The sequence below is a fragment of the Triticum dicoccoides genome, chromosome 7A (assembly GCF_002162155.2).
Source record: "Triticum dicoccoides isolate Atlit2015 ecotype Zavitan chromosome 7A, WEW_v2.0, whole genome shotgun sequence".
Classification (NCBI taxonomy): Eukaryota; Viridiplantae; Streptophyta; class Magnoliopsida; order Poales; family Poaceae; genus Triticum; species Triticum dicoccoides.
This window is the reverse complement of record NC_041392.1, coordinates 441,122,691-441,132,230: the sequence shown is the minus strand read 5'-3', so window position 1 is coordinate 441,132,230 and position 9,540 is coordinate 441,122,691.

Here is a 9,540-nt window from a genome sequence, read left to right as displayed (position 1 = left end):
CACTGGGAGGACGCGCACGGCGGTGGGGCGGCCGGGGAGCGGCGCTCGGGCACCGGCGTCGGGGAAGAGGAGGCCGGGCGTGGGAGGAGAGTGGCGGCCGGTGCGGGCTCGCGGGGGCCGGAGATGGGCCTTCGGGCCAGGCGGCGGAGGTAGGCGGCGCTGCCACGTGGCGGCGGCGGATAGGCGAGGGGGCACGACGGACGTTGTCCGACTCGGCGCGGACACGTCCGGCGGCGGCGGGATCTGTTTTTTTTAGGGTTTCTGAGAGGGAGAGAGATCCGAAAACGGGGGGGCTATTTATAGGCATACGTGGAGCTAGGAGAGTCCAAATGAGGTGCGGTTTTCGGTCACGCGATCGTGATCGAACGCTCTAGGACATGGAGCAGAGTTTGGTGGGTTTTGGGCCAAATTGGAGGGGTGTTGGGCTGCAACACACACGAGGCCTTTTCGGTCCCTCGGTTAACCGTTGGAGTGTCAAACGAAGTCCAAATGACACAAAACTTGACAGGCGGTCTACCGGTAGTAAACCAAGGCCGCTTGGCAAGTCTCGGTCCAATCCGGAAATGTTTAATCCCCACACACGAAAGAAAGCTAGAAAGGACCACCGGAGGAGAACGAAGCGCCGGAATGCAAAATGGACAACGGGGAAAAAGCTCGAATGCATGAGATGAACACGTATGCAAATGCAATGCACATGATGACATGATATGAGATGCATGACAAAGAAAACAACACACGGAGACAAAGACCCGAACCCGAGAAATAAATATAACTTAACGCCGGAAACGGCAAGAGTTGGAGTACAAATAGGGAAAGTTACATCCGGGGTGTTACAACACTCCACCACTACAAAAAGATCTCGTCCCGAGATCTAGGACTGAAAGAACTCCGGGTACTCAGAACGGAGGTGATCCTCGCGTTCCCAGGTAGCTTCACGGTCGGAATGGTGTGACCACTTGACTTTGAGAAATTTGATTGACTTGTTGCGAGTCTTGCGTTCAGTCTCTTCAAGAATAGCAACTGGGTGCTCACGATAAGAGAGATCTTCTTGGAGCTCAATGTCCTCGAAGTTGACGGTGCGGTCAGGAGTCTTGAAGCACTTTTGAAGCTGAGAGACGTGGAACACATCATGAACATTTGCAAAGTTTGAAGGAAGCTCGAGTTGATAGGCGAGGTCGCCTCTCTTGCTGACAATCTTGAAAGGTCCCACGTATCTAGGGGCAAGCTTCCCTTTGATACCGAAGCGATGAGTACCTTTCATAGGAGAGACACGGAGGTAAACATGATCTCCGATCTCGAAAGCCAAATCACGGTGCTTACTATCATAGTAGCTCTTCTGGCGGGATTGGGCTGCTTTGAGGTTATCACGAATGACTTTGCACATTTCTTCTGCTTCTGTGATTAAGTCATTACCCAGCAGCTGACGTTCACCGGTTTCAGACCAGTTGAGAGGGGTACGGCCCTTCCTGCCATACAAAATTTCAAATGGGGCCTTGCCCGAACTTGCTTGAAAACTATTGTTGTAGGAGAATTCAGCATAAGGAAGACAATCCTCCCACATCATGCCGAAGGAGATCACACAAGCCCTGAGCATATCTTCAAGAATCTGGTTGACACGCTCGACTTGACCGCTTGTTTGAGGATGGAAAGCTGTGCTGAAGCGGATGTTGGTGCCCATGGCCTTCTGGAAAGAATCCCAAAACTTCAAGGTAAAGATGCTGCCACGGTCTGAAGATATCACTTGAGGAATACCGTGCAGAGAGACAATTCGAGAGGTATAGAGTTCCGCCAATTGAGCTGCAGTGATCGACTCTTTGATAGGCAGAAAGTGAGCCACTTTGGTGAGTTTGTCGATGACAACGAATATAGCATCATTGCCACGCTTGGACTTTGGAAACCCAGTCACAAAGTCCATTTCAATGTGGTCAAACTTCCATTCTGGAATGGCAAGAGGTTGGAGGAGACCAGCTGGCCTTTGGTGTTCTGCCTTCACTCTTCTGCAGACATCACATTCATTCACGAATTGAGCGATCTCGCGCTTCATTCGAGTCCACCAATAAGCTTGCTTGAGGTCCTGATACATCTTCGTGCTCCCAGGGTGGATGCAGAGGAGAGAATTGTGAGCCTCGTTCATGATCACATTACGGAGGTCACCTTTGGGCACAACCATACGATCCTCGAAGAAGAGAGTGTCCTTGTCATCAACGCGGTAGCACTTGTACTTGGACTGACTCTTGGCAATCCCAATCTTCACCTTTTTCACCATAGCATCAAGAAGCTAGGCTTGGCGAATCTGGTCTTCTAAGGTAGGAGAGACTTGAAGGTTGGCGAGGAAACCTTGAGGAACAACTTGCAGATTATGTTTGCGGAAAGCTTCACAAAGCTCGGGTTGATAAGGCTTAAGAATCAAACTGTTGTAGTAAGCCTTCCTTCTCAAAGCGTCAACAATCACATTGGCCTTGCCTGGAGTGTACTCAATACTCGGATTATACTCTTGAATCATTTCGACCCATCGAGTTTGCCTGAGGTTGAGATTAGGCTGAGTGAAGATGTACTTGAGACTCTTGTGATCAGTGAAAATGTCCACTTTTCTTCCCAATAGAAGATGTCTCCAAGTCAAAAGAGCATGCACAACTGCCGCCAACTCGAGATCATGAGTGGGGTAGTTCTTCTCATTAGGCTTCAACTGGCGAGATGTATAAGCAACAACTTTCTTCTCTTGCATCAAAACCGCGCCAAGACCTTGGAGAGAGGCATCACAAAAGACCTCGTACGGTTTGGATTTATCAGGTGGAGTCAGAACTGGAGCAGTGATCAATTTCTCTTTCAAAGTGTTGAAAGCAATATCACACTCCGGAGACCAAACGTACTTGATGTGCTTCTGAAGAAGATTAGAGAGAGGCTTCAAGATCTTAGAAAAGTTTTCAACGAATCTTCGGCAATAGCTTGCGAGACCGAGAAAACTGCGTAGTTGCTTCACATTCTGAGGAGGTTCCCAATTCACAATTGCAGACACCTTCTCAGGATTCACGGCAATGCCCTTGGCAGAGATGATATGGCCAAGATAAAGAACCTCATCGAGCCAAAATTCACACTTGGAGAACTTGGCGTAGAACTGATGTTCCCTGAGCTTATCAAGAACCAAACGCAAGTGTTTGGCATGATCTTCCTTGTTCTTGGAGAAAACCAGAATGTCGTCGAGATAGACCAAAACAAAGTCATTGGTGTAGGCATTGAAGATGAAGTTCATCATGCGAGAGAACGTCGGAGGAGCGTTGGCGAGGCCAAAAGACATGACAGTGTATTCATATGAACCAAAGCTTGTTCTAAATGTTGTCTTGGGAATATCTTCTTCACGAATGCGAATTCGGTGATAACCCATACGGAGATGAAGCTTGGAGAATACTTGGGCACCTTTGAGTTGCTCGAACAGCTCATTGATGTTGGGAAGTGGGTATTTGTTCTTGATGGTCTTCTTGTTCACTGGACGGTAATCAACACAAAGTCGGTCCGTTCCATCCTTCTTCTTCACAAAAAGAACACCACAACCCCACGGAGAAGAACTAGGCCGGATGAGACCCATTCTCTCTTGCTCATCGAGTTGCTTCTTCAGCTCCTTCAACTCTTCAGGTCCGAGCTTGTAAGGGCGTTTGCACACAGGTTCCGTGCCAGGCTCAAGATCAATAACGAATTCAACTGGCCGGTGCGGAGGCATTCCTGGAAGCTTTTCTGGAAAGACGTCTTGATATTCGCAAATGACTGGAATTTGAGAGATGGCATCCAATTCACCCTTCTCATTGAGAGAAAACAGACGGATGGTATTATCCCGAGCGGCAAAGACAATTACATCCTCAGACGAATGAGTCAATTGAATCTGCCTGGCTGCACAATCAAGTTGAGCCTTGTTCTTAGAAAGCCAATCCATCCCGAGAATAAGATCAATATCCGAGTCACCGAGAACCGTTGGAGAAGATAGAAACTTGTAGTCACCCAAAGTGATAGAAACATCCGGAACAATGGAGTTAGCATGCATGCGCTTACCGGGAGAGACAACTGCTAAAGGACTAGGCAAAATTTGCAAAGGCAAACCATGCTTACATGAAAACGGTCTCGAGATGAAACAATGTGATGCACCCGTGTCAAAAAGAACTTTTGCAGGAATATCGTTAACAGGAAGGTTACCCATGATCACATCTGACGAGTCCTCTGCCTGAGCTGCATTCATAAAATTGACCTTGGCATGCTTGGGGTTATGCTTGACCACAGCTGAACTTGTTGATCTGACAGGAGGAGGAGGAGGAAGACGCCTCTGGTTGAGACACTTGTTGGCATAGTGACCCTTCTGTTGGCACTTGTTGCACGTGACCTCTGAAAGTGGACGGTGATACGGAGCACTTGATCTTGGAGTTTGAGACAAAGTCTTGTTCTGAAAGCCAGGGTTGGGTGGGTGGGAAGAACCACTGCCACCTTTGCTCTTCTACTGATACGGCTGACGGAACGGAGGAGGAGGAAGCCAAAACTTCTGCTGCTTAGCCGCTTGAGTAGAGGAAGAAGGAGTAGCATCTCTGACTCGCTTCCTGGAAGCATCACACCTCAACTGAGCAGCCTCTTGCTTCAGTGCCATGTTGTAGAACTCATCGTATCTCAAGGGCTCGAAGAGAACAAGAGCAAGCTGAATATCTTCTCTGAGACCACCCCTAAACTGATATATCATGCTCTTCTCATCAGGCACGTCCTGCTTGGCAAAGCGGGCGAGCTTCTGGAACAATTTGTTGTAGTCATAGACAGACAAAGAGCCTTGCTTCAGATTGCGGAATTCCTCGCGCTTGCTTTCAACCACGCTCTGAGGAATATGATGAGCTCGGAAATCTCGACGGAAATCATCCCAAGTAATAACACGTCCACCTCTGGAGTCCTTGTACTGCTGGAACCATTCTGCAGCTTGATCTTTGAGTTGGAAGGAAGCGAACTTGACAAAGTCCTCTCGTCAGCATCGGTTGCCTCAACACAATTGCTGAAAGTCTTTGGCCCGTTAGCAAGGAACTGGTTGAGTGTAGCAAAGTGACTCTGATTGCTGCCTTGATTCCCTTGACTGCCTTGATTGCGCTCTTGGAGAATTTGCATGATCAGCTATGTGTTTGCATTGGTTGCGGCCATCACAGCTTGCCATGCCTCTGGAGGAGGTGGAGGTGGTGGAGGATCAGGATTCGGAGTCATGCGCGTTGGAGGAGCCATCCTGAAGAGGTTGACCACCATTAGCACATTGATAGATAAATATTGAAGCTTAACCCAACGGAATGAAAATTGCAACATATAGTCTCCACATCCAAACAAAATGAATGAATGCATTCCTCTTGAAGTGGTCACATATCCCTAAATTGAGAAGCCACGTAGAATTAAGGTAGAGAAATAAATCAACAAGGTACGGATCAAGAACGAATAATCGGTAAGAAATCCCAATCTCAAACCAATATTCGTGGAAGAAGAACGAGAGCTACTAGAATTCCCACCTATGAAACTCCCGAACCTTTCCAGTTATGCAATCTGGTGTTGGGGATACAGGGGAAGCATAATATCTCACCCAAACTAGCAAATCCTACATCCAGCTGTATCCATCCTTCAACACATAACCAAGAAAACTTCGGAAACCATCTACCTCAACCTTCGAAAAGCATCCATTATACAAGTTATGGCGATACTCCCGAACTGCCGCTCCAGTACTGTGTGGCGTCGAGATTATCTCACCAACGAACTGCATAAAAGAGATTTTCGATGTCGGTGAACATACCTCAAGTATTCCAGAATTGCAACGATAAAATTATGATGACAACACCTCAGAGCTCAACTCCCCGGGACACTTCCACTAAACCCCTGACAGGAGGCACCAAGACAATGTTCTCATCATAAGCCATCGGAACGATTCCAAGATACTCGCGAGATCCTAAATTTTTTTTTAGTGAAATTTGAGAAGAGAAGAGTCAAAACTCTACGTCAGGATGCCTTACCAGAGCGATGAGGAGACTGGGAAGTAAAAAGAATTCCTAAACTCTCCGATATATAATTCCTAAATGACTCAAAACATTTTTCTAGACACAACTCGGCCGCTAAAAACAATCAAGCAATGGGGCTCCTAAGGTCGGGGAAGGCTCTGATTACCAACTTATAACACCCTCGATGCGACAATAGCTCCCACGTGTCGAGGCACGACTTAGAGATATAATCGCATTGAAGGCATATGTCGCAAGTTAGGCAATCTTCACAACATCCCATGTAACATGAATAATAAAGGGGAGAACATAGTTGTCTTACACTCGCCACGTCAATCAAGAACATAAAAAGCATTACGTCATCCAAAACACTCATGGCCCGACTACGGTGCCAAAATAGAAGAGAACCCAACATGCGACACGGTCCCGATCAAACCCCAACTAGGCACCACTACTGATCGTTAGGAAAAGACACGTAGTATCACTGAGAGTCTTCGTCAAACTCCCACTTGAGCTCGTACTCGTCACCTGGAGCAGAATCACCTGGACCTGCATCTGGTGTAATAGTAATCTGTGAGCCACAGGGACTCAGCAATCTCGCACCCTCACGATCAAGACTATTTAAGCTTATAGGTATGGCAAGGTTAAATATGAGTGGAGCTGCAGCAAGCGACTAGCAAGTATGGTGGCTAACTTATTCGCAAAAAGAGAGCGAGAAGAGGAGGCAAAGCGCGAGCGAGAATCTAGAGGGACAACCTGGACAAGCATAACTCCAACACCGTGTCCACTTCCCGGACCCCGCCGAGAAGAGGCCATCACGGTAACATACTCAGTTGATTCATTTTAATTAATTAAGGTTCAAGTTATCTACAACCGGACATTAACAAATTCCCATCTGCCCATAACCGCGGGCACGGCTTTCGGAAGTTCAATCCCTGCAGGGGAGTCCCAACTTAGCCCATGACAAGCTCTCACGGTCAACGAAGGAATAGACCTCCTCCCAAGATGTTCCGATCAGACTCGGTATCTCGGTAACTCAAGACACTTCGACAGGTTAAAACAAGACCAGCAACACCGGCCAAATGTGCCGACAAATCCCGATAGGAGCTGCACATATCTCTTTCTTGGGGCACACTCAGATTGTCTTAGGTACGGGTAGGCCAGCCCAGAGTTGCCCCTGGTGGCCACCGGCAGCTGACAGGTGGACCAACACTCAGAGGAGCACTGGCCCGGGGGGGTTAAAATAAGATGACCCTTGAGTCTGCAGAACCCAAGGGAAAGAAAAGGCTAGGTGGAAAATGGTAAAACCAAGGATGGGCATTGCTGGAAAAGCTTTAATCAAGGCGAACTATCAAGGGTTTCCCATTATAACCCAACTGCGTAAGGAACGGAAAAATCCGAGAACATAACACCGATATGACGGAAACTAGGGCGACAAGAGTGTAACAAAACACTAGGCGAGAGGCCGAGCCTTCCACCCTTTACCAAGTATATAGATGCATTAAGATAACATAGCAATATAATGATATCCCAACAAGTAAATAAATGTTCCAACAAGGAACGGCCTCCAATCTTCACCTGCAACTAGCAACGCTATAAGAGGGGCTGAGCAAAGCGGTAACATAGCCAATCAATGGTTTGCTAGGACAATGGTGGGTTAGAGGTTTGACATAGCAATTTAGGAGGCTGACAAGCAAATAGGCATCGTAGCATTGGCATAGCAAAGAGCGAGCAAACTAGCATAGCGAAGATAGTAGTGATTTCGAGGGTATGATCATCTTGCCTGCACAGTTGTCAGAGTTGACTGGATCCTCAAAAGCAAACTCAAAACGGGCTCCTCGTTAGCGAACTCGTCTCCTGGCTCTACCCAAACAAGACAAACAAGCAACAAGGATACAATTAACCACGTGCAAGGATCAAGCGATATGATGCAATGATGATATGCTATGCGGGATGCGATGCGGGATGCAAAATGCAAGATATGACAGGAAATGCATGAACCTGGCCTCAACTTGGAATTCCAAGGGTGCCACTGGAAAGATGAGATGAAATCGCTTGAAAACGATATAAAGAACGCCGGAATCGGAGTTACGGTTTGGAAATGGCAAGCTATTCAAAAATGGCACCGGTCCGCGATTTACAGCAAGTAGGCATCTAAATGCAACGAAATGAACATGCTACAGCCACCAAACATGACAACAAAATACATGGCAGGGATTCACACAAGATGCTTAACAAAAGTCTAGCACTGAGCTACGGCCAATTCGCCCATTAACAGGTTCAAACAAGCATGGCAAAAACGCAAATGCAAAACAGATTTCAGACTTAGTGAAATCAACACTTGTATGAAATTTCAAATCACGAAGCCCTCTTCGGAGCAACAAAACAACATGATACATGACCTGATTAAGACAAGTAAGAACATGGCATGGAGCTACTCAACAAGCTTAACAAAAGACCCAAAGTGACCTGGGGCCAAAAGGGTTCACAAATATACTAACGGGCACACGAACATAGCTAAAACACAATCAGTTTTCAAACTTAGTGAAAACTGAGACATGCTGAAATATAACTCACGAAGGCATGTAAACGAGCTCGATGCACTCACCACGGTGCAAGTCATGGCAAGGCAGGCATACATCCATTAAGAACGCACAAAATACAAGCTAGACATGGCAAGAACAATGGCATATCATGCACGGATGAACTACAATAACATCGGCAAGATCGCAAACGAGTTGACGATCTGCCCAGATTCGCAACGAAGCAAAACTAGAGCTCGATTGACTCAAGCTAGGGTGCTCCATAATTGCAAACAAAGGCATGGTTGGATAGATCATAATAAGATTAACAAAACTCCCTTACTGATCATCCTCAAAAGAGGCACGGATCACTAGGAAACAAGCTGAACATATGGCATCATGAATTAAATAATCCCAGACTTAGTGAAAACTACTAAGTCCCTGAAAACAGATTTACCGGGTGCCTCACTTTGCAAGCTTGCACAAGTCACCACACACATCCTAAAAATGCATGGGTTGCACCTCTGGAAAGAAGACAAAATCCTTAACAAAACATATGAAGGACTCACAGGCATATCATGCACACATTAATCATGGCAAAAATGACAAAGTCTAAGATGAACTAGAAGATCTGACAATTAACTAACGACGCCTCCTTCTAACAGCATTTTGGGCATCAAGATGAACTCAAATAAAAATTATGCAATGGAATGAAATGATGTACTCGTCGAGACGAACATTTTGATATACTATATGTCCAAAACGGATCTACGGATGCGGAGATATCACTGGTCAAAGTAGGCATAAAAAATTAGAGGGAGAGGGGAAAAGTCAACCGGCTAGGGTTTACTGTAGCACAGATCTGGATCGCGCGCGTGACACTGTTCACCGGTGGCACGGAAGTCGAGGACGGCCGGCGACGTCGAGGAAGTAGCCGACGGGGGGGAGGCCGCCGGACGGCGAGGGCGAGGCGGGGCCGAGGCGGCGAAGGCAGTGGCGAGGCGGCACGGCCGGGCGGCGATGCGGTGCGG